The sequence below is a fragment of the Triticum dicoccoides genome, chromosome 3B (assembly GCF_002162155.2).
Source record: "Triticum dicoccoides isolate Atlit2015 ecotype Zavitan chromosome 3B, WEW_v2.0, whole genome shotgun sequence".
In the NCBI taxonomy this organism is placed as follows: domain Eukaryota; kingdom Viridiplantae; phylum Streptophyta; class Magnoliopsida; order Poales; family Poaceae; genus Triticum; species Triticum dicoccoides.
The window spans coordinates 35,716,910-35,731,556 of record NC_041385.1 but is presented as its reverse complement, the minus strand read 5'-3'; the positions used below and the strand labels follow the sequence as shown (position 1 = coordinate 35,731,556).

Sequence of the window (14,647 nt, the reverse complement as noted above, 5' to 3'; positions counted from 1 at the left end):
TGTGGATGAAATATATGATATTTTATGTTCATAGAACATGATATTTTTTTATTCATAGTTTTTTTTCATGAGAGAGGCGGGGACGTCGAGGGATCATAGATGTAATTTTTTCAGAATTTTCTATCGTGCATAGACCGATTTTTGACCACGGGATAGGAAAAAAGAAAATAAAAGAAGAGGAAGAAAGAAGAAGAAGAGAGGAAGAAGAGGATAAATAAATAAGAAGAGGAAAAACGAAGAAAAAGAATAGGAGAAGAAGAAAGGAATAGAGGAGAAAGATTTCTATTTTTTTTCTTCTTTCTCCTCTTCCTTTCTTCTTCTCCTTTTTTTCTTTTTTTTCTTCGATTGCTTCTCTTCCATTCCTTTCTTCTTCTCCTCTTTTTATTTCTTCTTTTGTGTTCTTATTTTTTATCGGGTATGTCATTGTCGATATACCCCCTCCCGAGAACTTCAACACGAGGGGGGGTGATATACCCCCTCCCCGATAACATTATTTTCCCATGTATGTATGTCGCGTTGTTGTCGATATAACCCCCTCCTAGATAACTTCGACATGAGGGGCGGTCGATATATATACCCCCTCTCGACCGTGATAACTTATACCACGGGAGCACCCCCCCTCTGCCCTCTTGCTCGACCAAAACTCTCGAGGACATCCAAACCCTAGAGAAAAAACGATGTTGGTCTCCTACCCCCTCCCGCCGCGCCCCTACCCGACAAACTCTCTCGAGGCCACCCAAATTTACCAAGTTAAAAGAGCGTTGTCGTCGAGGCCACCCCAAACCCTTGAAGCGTCGTGTCGAGGCCACCCCAAACCCTTGAAGCGTTGTCTAGGCCACCCCAAACCCTAGAGAAGCAGCGTCGAGGCCACTAATATGATTCCTTATTGTGATTAGCTAGCTCGTTCTACGTTTGCCACTAATATATATCCATCTGTCATGTTTGAATAATAATTGACATGTTGTAAATATTTGCAGAAACTATGGAGCGCCCCCGAGACGAAGCAACAGAAGCGATGTTGAGGGACATAATCGCACAAGTGATGTCGTTGCATCATTTCTCAACGACACCGATGGTCAGGAAGGAGACCCGATGGAGGTACAAGAAGAGGGCTATGTTCATGATGGCTCCGGTGACCCAATGGAGGTACAAGAAGGAGACCGTGATGACGGCTCCGGTGACCGAACCGAGTCTAGCCAGGTATATATATATTAGTTAAGCCCGTGCTGAATAGTTAATTGATGCATTCATTGTTTTCATATGTACACATATTAATTAACTCTCGTCTTTCTTCTTTTCTCTAGCCCTCCGGATCGAGCTCAACTTCAGTAAAGAAACGAGTCCCGAAGAAAAAGTTCGGCTCGGATGAAAGGTTTGAGATCACAGCAATCACACGCGATGGCAAGACGATTGAACCCATCCGGACAAGGGATGCATTTCGTGCTCAGTGCGTCTTGTTAGGGACAAGATCCCGATCAGTATCCAACAATGGTTAAAGCCTAAGAAGGAAGACTTTGAGGTGTCTTATGTCTCCGATATGCAGAAAGAAGATCTTTGGACAATGCTTCAGGCAAATTTCACCCTACCGCCAGAGGAGGATCCGGAGAAGCCAGTTAAAGAGCAATTGATCAAGTCTCATGCTCTTAAGAAGATGGCAGAACTATTCAGGAGGTCGAAGAATGAGCTGAAAACATTTGTAGACAAAGAAAAGACACCAGAATTCATCGGAAAGTATGAGAAGATCAGAGATCAATGTCCCGCATTTGTCGCCCACAAGACATCGGAAAAGTGTAAGAAGATGTCAGCGACAAAAAAGATTAATGCTGCGAAGAAGAAGCATCACCATCGCACGGGGACAGGTGGTTACCTCAAAGCCTGACCTTTGTGGGACAAGGCTGAGAATGACCTGATTGCTTAAGGGGTCGAACCAGAGACATTGAACTGGCCAGACCGTTGCCGAACTAGGTTCTTCGGGGTTGGCGGAACCTTGGCCCCTGTATCAGGGAAGTGCGTTTGGACGGAAGAGCAACTGCGAATACCCGTCAGGAGGCTTCAGGAGTATATCAAGAAAGCGCAGGAAGGGAAGTTCGTTCCAGACAAAGAGAACGACGAGCTCACAATGGCCCTCGGGAATCCTGAGCACCCTGGACGGACATGAGGCACGCCAGGCTCCCTTCCGTGGAAGGCTGCGTTTCCCGACGCAGGGGGTTACAAAATCCAGGAGAGGAGGAAGAAAGTGCAGCATAGCCAACTGCAGGTGCTGCACGAAAGGGTACAAGGGCTAGAGGAATGAGAAGCAGATCGCAGCAAACGACCTGCCGAAGCTTCCCCTGAAGCTACCCTGCCATCTCAGCGGAGCAGCAGCATGGCTTCCACCGAGCAGACTCAGCAGCTGGAGCCTGTCTTCACGGCTCCTGCTATCTACCCCGTGGATGCTATCATGGAGTCTCAACATTGCCACCTTATGACGCGATGGATGACATTGAAAGTCAAGGCGGCTGTTGGCTCTATTATACCTAATGAACCTGGCTCGACCTACCACGGCCAGCCGATTCTAGAAGGATATGCTAGGGTGATGGTGGGTCAAATAACGGACGGATTTGAGCACCTTCAGCTTGACCACCCTACGGGTGAACGGGAGATTCGGCTGGGTTCTTCTCTGAAGACTCCATGCCTATGGCGGAAGGAGCTCATCAACCTTCCGAACTGGACGCCTCCGCCTCCTCCTCCTCCTCTGGCGAGTCAGGACACTCCGCCTCCTCCTCCGCCTCCTCCGGCGAGTGATTAGGGCACTCAGCCTCCTTCTCTGACGCGTGGCGGCACTCCACCTCCTTCTCCGCCTGCGTCGGCGCGCCCGAGCAGCTAGCTGCCTCCTCCTTCTCCGCCTCGTCAACAAGGGCGAAAGAGACCCGCTGCCGCTCCGGCTGCTCCGACGCGTCATCGTTCTCCTCCGCCTCGTAAGAAAGGAAAGACAGCCGCGTCCGCTCCGTCTGCTCCAGCGTCTAGCAGTACAGCCAGAGGCAGGCAATACAGATACGGTCCTTCTCTGAAGACTCCAGAGAAGTTACCATACGAGAGGAGCCAGGAGGAAAACGCGAAGATCGTGCAAGCCGAAGTGACCAACTTCTTTGAAGGGGTCAAAGCAAAGAAAAATCCACCTCCGGAGGAGAAGATAGATCCGGTAAGGGCGAAGCATACTCTGGCTGCCCTGACGAAACCACCAAAGTCTCCGGTGAAAGACAATATGAGCGCATTCTTAAAAAGTCATTTATCGAAGCGGAGCGGTCGGGAAGTACTGTCAGTGGTCAAAGGTTAGCAGAACGACGAGCTGGGAAAAAAGTTTCCCAGCTCGGCGAACAAGCAAACCAATCATTGCCCCCGCTCCAGGTGTCTAGCATCGTCGCGAATCATCCGGGCGGGATGGTGACCGGTTATAACGATCTTGGAGATTACCTGCCCGACGATGCACATTTTGATTTCTTGGAGGTGGACGAACACAGATATGTGTACGGGAAGCCTCTCGTCAAAGATAAAAAATCTCTAACAACGATGATGCGAAGATTCCATGATTGGTATATGAAAACCTGCAGAGAGTCTGAGGGGAGGAATATTTTGACGCTCAGAGTTAAAGAGGAGCATGACCTCGTTGGAATTGAACTGTTGAATGTTCCATTTGAGGAGTTCTTCGAGTTTTTCATATCTAAAGGCCCTCGATAAGTTAATGATTACTTGCTACTGCCTGTAAGTAGTACAACTTCTGTTATTAAGTCTCTATATATAGGTCAGCTCTTTCATTGCATGTATTTTTAATTATTCTCACTATATTATGCAGATTGAAGATCGCCGAATTGAAGAAAAGACAAATCGGTGATATTGGGTTCATTAACACAAATCTCATAGATGCATATATGGTTAAATTTCAGGCCAAAGATAGCGAGGCCAAGCTGCTACAATCGTTTATATTAAATCAAAACAAAGCTATAATACTCTTCCCTTATGAATTCGGGTGAGTGTTACTGTCTTGTGGATATTTGGTTTCCCTTATTAGTCAAGATTATAGTAATGTAATTGATGAGTTATGCATGCGTGCACAGCTTTCACTATATTCTCCTAGAGATTAAGCTTGAGCTGGGACTAGTAACCGTCTTAGACTCGAGACGAAAAGATCCCAAGAAGTAAGCGGACATGACTGAAATTCTAGAGAAGTAAGTTAAATCGATCATTATCGCACCATGTCGGCAACTTCAGTTTGTTCATTTCCTGATATCAAGTAATTGTTTTCTTTGTCTGGCAGGGTTTGGAGTAAATTCACCTCAAAAGCTCCGGGACTGCCGAAGAAGCTGCAATTTAGACACCCGAAACTAAGTACTATAGTAGCATATATGTTCCACGCATCTCCTAGTGATTCAAGCGCTAGTTTCATCAATACCATTTAGCATGCTTGCTAATTATCAGTTTGATTGACCTCTATTTCTTGTAAAGTGGTTGTGGCAGGAAGAAGAGACTAATTACTGTGGATACTACATTTGCGAGTCCTTCCGCCACATGACCTGTGAGCGGGGCTACTCCGACAAACAATATGAAGTGCGTAAATAATTATATTCACAATTTTATTTTATTACCATCATTTGTGTTCAGTTTCATTTATTCATATATACTCCCTCCATTCCATAATGTAGTGCCTATAGATTTTTGTAAAAGTCAAACTTTGCCAACTTTGACCAAGTGTATAGAGAAAATTGTCTACATCTACAATACCAAACATGTATATTTTGAAAATATAACTCACGATGTATCCAATGAGGTCCATTTGGTATTCTAGATGTATCTACTTTTCTCTATATACATGGTCAAAGTTTGTAATGTTTGACTTCTGTAGAAATCTATAGGCACTACATTATGGAACGGAGGGAGTATATGTATTGACCCCCTTCTTCAAATTAGATATTTCGGATGCGGGATGAACTCCTACCAGCAGATCGTATGCGAGAAATTCAAGAGGAATTGGCGGCATTCTTTCTTGACCACGTGATCACTAAAGACGGAGAATACCATGTGGACCCTGATGCGTTCAATTTTAATTAGGAGATTATATTGTAAAAGATACTTATATTGTATATATGTAGCCAGTAGCGTCGGATAGATATACGAGAACTTGTTGTTCGACCAATCTCTCAGAAGAGAGGTGGTCGATATCACTTCTCTTTCTAAAGGTCGACACTTGGAGAGATCAGCGATGTAATAACAGCTGCTAGCTAGCTGTATCTATAATGGTAGAATTTTTTAAAATGCTATACAAGGATCAGCTGCCTATTCTGCCGTATCTATAATGGATCAACGGTCAGCTGCCTATTCTGCCGTAAAGAAATCCGCCCAATCCCATTCATGCTTCAGGTCGGCACCCAAGACTTGATTATACTAGCTAGTGTATTAAATTATGAATGTATCCTTTCCTCCGTCGGTTGGTTTGTTTCCACATGTTACCCAGATGCATATATATGGAGACCACAAGTTACCAATTAAGATACAACATGGTAGTTGCTAGCATCAAACCAACAAGGGAAAATACGATGGAAATAAGCCTGGTGCTGATCGTTCTTGTGTTATGCTCCAGTGCTGCTACCCTAGTTACTTGTAGTAGCGCAGGGTTCCACATGGAGCTCACCCATGTTGATAGCAAGGGCGGCTACACCGCGGTGGAGCGCGTGCAGCGCGCCATGGCTAGCAGCCGGCTGCGCCTGGCGTTCTTTGTGGACGTGACCGTGCCGGTCCACTGGAACACCAGCCAGTACATCGCGGAGTACCTGATCGGCACCCCACCTCAGCGTGCCGAGGCACTCATCGACACCGGCAGCGACCTCATCTGGACGCAGTGCTCCACCTGCAACCAATGCGTCAAGCAGGGCCTGCCCGTCTATAACGCGTCCAAGTCAGACACCTTCCATGCCGTGTCATGCAACGACACCTTGTGCCTAGCCAACCAGGAGCACTCGTGCCGCCGGGGCGGCAGCTGTGATTTCGGGGCCTTCTACGGCGCCGGCGACGCCAGAGGGACCATCGACACGGAGGTCTTCGCCTTCCAAAATGGCTCGGCGAGGCTCACATCCGGCTGCGTCGAGTCGCTGATGATCCCTCCAGGGTCCCTCGATGAGGCGTCCGGCGGCCTCCGGCCTCATAGGGCTTGGCCGCGGCCCCCTGTCGCTCGTCTCTCAGGCGGGCGCCAAGAAGTTCTCTTACTGCCACACCCCCTACCTCCGCAGCAACGCCACTGCCGGCGCCAGCAGCCACCTTTTCGTCGGCGCCTCGGCGAGCCTTAGTAGCGGCAGCCCTGTGATATCCATGTCTTTCGTGCAAGGCCCCGAAGAGTACCCGTTCTACTACGTCCCACTCGTTGGGATAAGTGTGGGACAAACAAAGGTTGTCGATCCCACCGACTGTGTTCGCTCTGAAAGAGGACGGCACCAGCGGCGGTGTCATCATCGACTCCGGTAGCCCCACTACGGCTCTGGCCGAGAAGGCATACGCCCCCCTACGCAAGGAGCTCCGGAGGCAGCTGAACGGGAGCCTCGTGCCGCCGCCTACTGACAGCGAGATGTACCTGTGTGTTGCGGTGGCCCAGGAAAAGAAAGTACCGTCCATGGTGCTCCACTTTAGTGGCGGAGCGGACATGGTGCTGCCGCCGGAAAACTACTGGGTACCGCTGGACAGTTCCACGTCATGCATGGTCATGGATACATCCAACGACATGAGCATCATCGGCAACTTCCAGTTGCAGAACATCCACCTGCTCTACGACCTTGCCAAGGATGAGCTCTCTTTCCAAGCAGCCGACTGCAGCAAACTCTGATCACCCACGTGTAGTGTCACTGGGATAAATTTATTTCAACTCATGCATATGTGGAACTTCATTGATATTGATGCTTCGAAGTTCAAATGACTGTGATTTAGCATTTGGAAGTCAATCGATTTATATTTATGGGAGTGTTTGGCACTCCAAACCCGCCTCAAACGCGTGGGCGGGCGGCCCGGTTAGTGACCGGTCAAAAACATTCGACCAGACGGGCGCCTCAAACCGGCCTCAAACGCCCGAGCTGACTGGCACCCGCATATCCAGCCCAAATATGGGGAGGATATGGGGAGGCCCGGGCATGCCTGGCTTCGTCCATCACGTTGGTTCCGGCCCATGCTGGCCCACACGACCCCACAAATATTCATCCTCATCCGCTCCTTGCGCCAAACCCTAGCCAGATCACTCCACTCCACTCCACCACCCAAACTCCGGTCCGGTGATCTCTGACCTTCTCTAGCATGGCAGGCAGTGGATCTGACTCCAACCAGCACGGATTCGTTGGCTGGGGTGTAATCCCATGTGGGTCGGAGGAGCCAATGCTCGACCAACGGTAGGATCTATCCGACGTAGTCCATTGCGTCGACGCATCGGATTCTCTAGGGCTAGATCATCGTGGTCCTCTCGGGAGCCTTCCAATCTATCTTTCCCCATCACCGGTCCGACGGAGTATGAATCCTACCAGGACCGGTGTGCCCACCATGGGAAGGAGAGGATCAGGGTCGCTGAGGCTTAACTCGCTGCCGACATGGTGGCGGCGGAGGCAAATGATGTGGTGACGCACACTGCCGCAGAGAAAGAAGTCATCCGCCCACATTGTAAGAAGCAGCAGCGGAGGAACAAGCGCTCCCTCGCCCGAGAGTAGAATCTGCGGTCTGTGGCATGGCCAGAATGCCCTCCCAAGGAGGAGAAGGAGGGCTATGACAAGTCTGAGAGCTCTGTCGATGAGCAGATCCGGCTTAATCCGTACCATGTTTTCAACCGCTACTTTGACAAGAAGGACGTCAAGGGCGTCGGGAAGGGCAAGGGCAGTCGTGGATGTTCTTCTAAATAGGTAGCATGTAGGTAAAACATGCCAAATTTTGGTAGTCCGATGGCATGTCGTGACATAGTAGCTAGAGGATGTGTGTAATGCATCATTTACGTAGTTGCATGACTTTGTATAAATTTTAGGTAGGCTATAATTGAGGTGTCTGATTATGAGAAGGGAACGACTATGCTAGTACTACTACTACTCCATTTGGGAATGGAAAATTGTTTCGTGGAAATCAAGTCACAATGAGAACTCCGTGGCAACCATGTTTGATACTTTCAGAAAAACTCTAAAATCCGTGGTATGTTAGAATGGTCTTGTACTATGAAGTATAAACATGTTCAGTTCAAAGTATGGATCCATATTCATTTGGGAGGTAGAAAAGGAAAAAATAAGCATAAGCAGCGATGTCGTACAATTGGTCACTATTCATTGGTGACTTTGGTCATACCTCCTACAGTTGATTAAGATTCAAACATCAAATTTTAAACCCTCGAACAACCTCAACTTCAAATTTTTCTAACAATTTTTAACTTTCACAAATACATTTTATTTGGTTTTTAACTTTATTTGGATTTAATTTGAGCTCATCTTTCCCTAAAGTCAACTATTAACTCCAAGGTATTTACTAGGTCTAATTTAGTTAATTAAACCATATTGCATTAGTTTTATTTAAATTAGACCTAGGGTTTCAAACTTATGATCGAAGTGTGTTTGAATTAAATTCAAATATCATTTGGATTTCCTAAAGTCAACTAATAACTAAAGTCCATATTATAGTTTCTGAACTCATTTGTATCATAATTTTCTTATTACACAATTTTTATTTCAAAGCTTAACCAATGTAGATTTAATTTCTATTTGAATTTTGGGCTCTTCTCTATCATGTTTAAAATATATTTTTTAAATTATTCACGTATGAACTAAAGTGTTTTGACATGAAACTATATTTCTCTAGGCTCAATTTGCAAAAAAGAATCAATTTATTTGGATTTTTAATTTGCAAGTTATACCCTATTTCAATTTGAATTCATTATGTTTGAATTTAAATTTTAAATTATTCAAAAGTGAAATGTTTCTGGGCAGGGTGAATGTACATTTCATTAGGGCCATTTTGCAAAATGAATCACCGAATTTGGATATGTAGATAAATAATTATGTGTGTTTTAAGTTCAGGCGGTTTTCTGTAAAATTTTGTTTAGGCAATTTGGACATATAATTCCTACACTTATAATTCCCATTTGAATTTGAATTTGGTTTCAAAACTAAATGTGTTTCAAATTCAGTTTAGAAAAATGCCATAGGGTCGAGCTCATTGTATGGATTTGTTGAACTCATTTTCCTGCCAAAATAATTGCAAAGACATTTTAAATAATTTCCCTTTGATTTTTGAATTGTTTTCAAAACGAATCCAACTCAAGTCATAGAAAAATTAACTGGCTTGGATATTCTTGGGACTTACTAAGGTTCGCCTTGTGCCCAATAATATTTCAAATGGTTTGGTTTCTACCAAGGCTTGCTAGGGTTTCAACTACTGATGGTGGGATTTTATCCCTTCTAGGCAACAATCAAGCAAAACAAAGTCGCACGCAACCAATCATAGGCAATCATAGATATTTCCTAGCAAAAAAATTATTCCCGGTGACTTTTTTTTAACATACCAGGTTTGGGAAAAATCTGGGATTTGACAATAAGGAAGCCCGCCCAATCGCATTCAAGGTTCAAGCCGGCACCCTAGACTTGATTATACTAGCTAGTGCACTAATTTACGAATGTATCATAATCGATCCTCCGCCAGTTGGTTTGTTTCGGCTTATTATCCAGACTAGCTACATACCCATGCGTTGCTACGGGATGGAACAATATTTGAAAAATGGTTTCGTGTGACCGATTGTCCTCGATCGTCACCATTTTCTTCAAAGGCGCAATTGGAGCCCACGATCTTCAGTACTTGGTCGTCCTCTAGTGAGCGACCCTCGATTGTGTGGACGTCCTGCTGAGCACGATCGCCATCCATCTGGGTGAACACTTGGTCGCCCGTATCATGAGGGCTTGTTGGCCATTTTTTATGGTGGCAAGCATTGCTCGGCCATGCCCTGAGAGTCTGCTGGTACTCGCCAACGTCAGCAAAAGTCTGCTGGCCTTCCTCACCCGCGAGCGCTTTTAAACTGATTTCACGCGAAGAAAATCCCTACTCCCTCATCCATATATATAGGGCCTAATATGTTTTTCGAGGTTGGATTTGACCATTAATAAAATTAATAGTATATGAGATGTATCATATGAAAATGATATCATTAGAAACTCCTTCCACCTATGAATTTAACGGTGTGCTTGATGTAACTTGCATGTCATATTTATTACTCCAACATGTGGTCTGAATTAGCCTATAAAAACGCATCAGGCTTATATACGGATGGAGGGAGTACTTCTAATTTTCTGTAGGGCTAATTAATTGTCTGCCTAATTGATAAATTGCATTAATGACTTAGTTTTAAAATTGATTCGATGCGAAAAAAATCTATTTAAATGTACCTAATTAATTGCATTACTCTATTTCTATTTTTTTGCATTAATGGTTGTGGGCGAACAAATACGTACATATTCGTTCCTAATAATTGAGATTCGAAGCGAAAAGATCTATTTTAAAATGAACCTAATTAATTGTAGATGTAATTAACCGCCTGGCTAATTTTTTGTATTAATGATTTGATTTTCAAATGGATTCGGTGCTAGTTTTTCAAATCGTTTTTGCATTAATGGCTGTATGATTTATTCGGTGTGATTAATTTTCTACTTAATTCATTAATTGTCTTATTAACTAGAAAATTAACTACTTCTAATTATCTGTAGGCCTAATTTTCAAATTGATTCAGTGCAAAAATATTCCTATTTAACATGATCTAATTAATTGTGCATTTAATTGTCTAATCAATTACATTAATGGTTTGATTTTTAAATTGACTTGCACTCTGTTTCTATATTTTTGCATTAGTGGTTGTGTGCGAACGACTACAAACAGATTCACCTTTAATACTCCCTCCGTTCCTAAATGTAATTCCTTTCAAAGATTTCAATACGGACTACATACGGATGTATATAGCCATATTTTAGAGTGTACATTCACTTATTTTGCTTCATATGTAGTCCGCATTAAAATCTCTAAAAGGATTTATAATTAGGAAGGGAGGGAGCAGTAGAGATGCATATATAAATATAGAGGCCACAGGTTGCAATTAAGCTATAACATGGTGTGGAGCCAGCACCGAACCAACGAGTGAAACAATGGAAATAAGCCTGGTGCTGATCGTTGTTGTGTTGTGGCTCCACTGCTGCTACCCTAGTTACTTGTACTAGCGCGGCAGCGCCTGGCGTCCTTTGCTGACGTGAGTGTGCCGGTCCACTGGAACACCAGCCAGTACATCGCTGAGTACCTGATCGGCAACCCACTGCAGCGCGCTGAGGCCATCGTCGACACAGGCAGTGACCTCATCTGGACGCAGTGCTCCACCTGCAGCCTCAAAGGATCTTGCGTCAAGCAGGGTTTTCCCTACTATAACGCGTCCAACTCGGACAGCTTCCATCCCGTGGCATGCAACGACACCTTGTGCTTGGCCAACCAGGAGCACTCCTGCGCCAGGGGCGGCGGCTGTGCTTTCGGGGCCTTCTATGGCGCCGGCGTCGCCAGAGGGTCCATTGGCACTGAGGTCTTCGCCTTCCAAAACGGCACGGCGAGGCTCACGTTCGGCTGCGTCGACTCGCTGATGATCACTCCGGGGTCCCTCCACGGGGCGTCCGGTCTCATAGGGCTTGTCCGCGGCCCCCTGTCGCTCATCTCTCAGGTGGGCGCCAAAAAATTCTCTTACTGTCACACCCCCTATCTGCGCAGCAACGCCACCGCCGGTGCCAGCAGCCATCTTTTCGTCGGCGCCTCGGCGAACCTTAGCGGCGGCAGCCCCGCGATGTCCATGTCTTTCGTGCAAGTCCCAAAAAGTACCCATTCTACTACGTCCCACTCACCGGGATAAGCGTGGGACACACAAGAGTGTCCATCCCACCGACGGTGTTTGCTGTGAAACAAAACGGCAGCGGCGGGGTCATTATTGACTCAGGCAACCCCATTACGGCTCTGGTCCATGGGGCCTACTGGCCCCTAAGCAAGGAGCTCCAGAGGCAGCTGAACGGGAGCCTCGTGTCGCCACCTACTGGCACTGGAATGGACCTGTGTGTGGCGGTGGCGCAGCAAAAGTCAGTGCCGTCCTTGGTGTTTCACTTCAGTGGCGGAGCAGACATGGTGCTGCCGCCGGAGAACTACTGGGTGCGGCTGGACAATTCCACGTCATGCATGGTGATGCATACATCCAACGGCATGAGCGTCATCGGCAACTTCCAGTTGCAGAACATGCACCTGCTCTACGACCTTGCCAAGGACGAGCTATCTTTCCAAAGAGCCGACTGCAGCTCACTGTGATCACACGTCCGTTCTCCGGGAACTCACAGCTCGCGTGGCTAACAGGGATGGACAAATTTCTTATGACCGCTTGTTTCAAGCTATTACCCTGTCGTTAATAAAAATTGAAGCTAGCTCAATTAGTACAACGTTCGGACCTGTTGGTGATAGATTCAAACCTTACGTCGTTGGTTTTTTCTTTTGAGGGATTACGTCGTTGGTTCTAATCAGACAGGATCTCAGATTTTTTTTTTCTGCTAATAGAGCAGGCTCAACAGCTCCACCATAGGCTAGGGCCAGCTCAGGGTAGTCCAAAAGCCCAGATAGATTAGAAAATCAATAATTATGAAGTACTCTTTACAATGGTCACTCTCACGGAAGCAACTAGTCATGAGCGCTCCTTCGGGAGCCTCACAACGACAAACGCCACTTGGTGCACTCTTAGCCGCCGGCCATGTGTTGCTCTGGGCGCTCCGTCTGGATTTTGTTTTTTTATTTTCCGCACACATTTTTGACTTTTTAGAAGATTTTTTCTGGATTTTTACGACGTTTCGGTTTTCCACCAGTCTTCCTTAGCTTCTGGAAAAAAAATCAAAAAAATTGTGCGAAAAAAACACGTTTTCTTTTTTCTTTCTATCTTGAGAGTCATGATTTTGCTTCCACGAGAGGCACGGTTTTGCTTTCGCCAAAGTCACGGCCGTGCCTATTGGAAATAGAAAAAAACTGCATTTCAAATTTCTTTCCTTCCGCGAGAGTCACAGCCGTGCCTCTCGGAAACGAAAAAAGTAGAGTTTTATGTTTTTTTCCTTCCACGATAGGCACGGTTTTGCTTCCGCGAGAGGCATGGTTGTGCTGTTGCGAGACTCATGGTCGTGCCTCTCGAAAACGAACAGAAAACGTGTTTTCTGTTTTTTTTTTCCGCGAGAGGCACAATTGTGCTTTTCGCGAGAGGTACGGCCGTGCCTCTCGGATAAAAAAACGCGTATTCTGTTTTTCTCCTTCCGCGAGAGACACGGTTTTGCTTCCGCGAGAGTCACGGTTGTGATTTCGCGAGAGGCACGCGTGTCTCTTTCGAGAAGGGAAAAACCCCATGCTCCTGGTTTGGTTTTTTCGTCCGCTTTTTTTCATGAAAAAGTTTGTGAAAATCTATCAACATGGGATCTAGTTTTGAAGATCTCGACGCGAGGAATTGAACGGCGAAAACGGTTTGAGATTTGGACGCACGGTTTAAGAGATAAAACGTTTTGAATAAACGGATGTACGAAAAAAAGGAAAACTCCCGGGTTGCGACAAGTGGTGCACATGTAGCGTGCCACTCGTCGCATCCTGGGGAATGTGAGAGTAATTTTTGCAATGAGTACTTCTCAATTAGTGATTTCTCACTTTCACTACTCAGCTGGTGCACTGCATGCGCGCCACTTCTTGCAATCCGTGAGTTTTCATTTTTAGATTCGTTTATTCAAAGGTTTTATCTCTTTAACTATGCTTCCAAATTTTGAACCGGTTTCATTGTTGCATTCCTCGCATTGAGATCTTCAAAACTACATTCCATGTTGCCAGGTTTCGATGAAATTTTTCACGAAAAAACTAAACTGGGAGCACGTTTTTTTTCATTTTCGAAGAGGCACGACTACGCCTCTCGCAGAAGCAAATTCGTGCCTTCACGAGTAGTAAGTCCGCGCCTCTCACAAAAGGAAGAAAACGTGTTTTTTTTCTTTTTGAGAGGCACGACTATGGCTCCGGTGGGAAAATAAAGAAAAAGCGTTTTTGGCGCAAAAAAACTTTTTGGTCCAAAACCTAAGAAAAACCGCTTGAATACCCGAAGGGATGAAAACACCAAAAAAATAATCTAAAGGTAGAAAACGCGTACAAAAAGAGTCTGGAGGGAGCATCCATAGCGCGATACGTGGCGGCCACTAAGAGCGCGCCAAGCCCTCCCAAAGTGACCATTGCGGGTGCTCCCGAAGGATTACTCGTTGATTAGTTCCTCTCGATAGACCAGGTGTACTGTATGGCCAATCCTAATCCGTGTGCAGGTCACTAACCAAAAACCTGGCACGCCTGAATACTATTTGGTGACCGCTGCGCCACTTAAAGGTGTGTTTACATGAATTGGCCCACACCCCCTCAATACCAGACTCGGCCCAATTTTTTGTTTTCTCGTTTGCTCTCAGCCCGCAGGCGACGCCACAAGCGCCTAGTCTAGTCCGGTTTTGGGAAGCTCCCAGTCTAGTGGGGAAGCTCCGAGTCCGGTTTTCATTTGGTTTTCCTACCAGTCTCTCTCTCTCTCTCTCTCTCTCTCTCTCTCTCTCTCTCT

General features: G+C 45.9%; 2 pseudogenes; both read left to right on the top strand.

Moving 5' to 3' along the window:
* Positions 1 to 5,570: 5,570 nt before the first annotated feature.
* LOC119280668 lies at positions 5,571 to 6,847 on the top strand (annotated as a pseudogene).
* A 748-nt stretch (positions 6,848 to 7,595) lies between these two features.
* On the top strand, positions 7,596 to 12,351 carry LOC119279193 (annotated as a pseudogene).
* Positions 12,352 to 14,647: the final 2,296 nt, after the last annotated feature.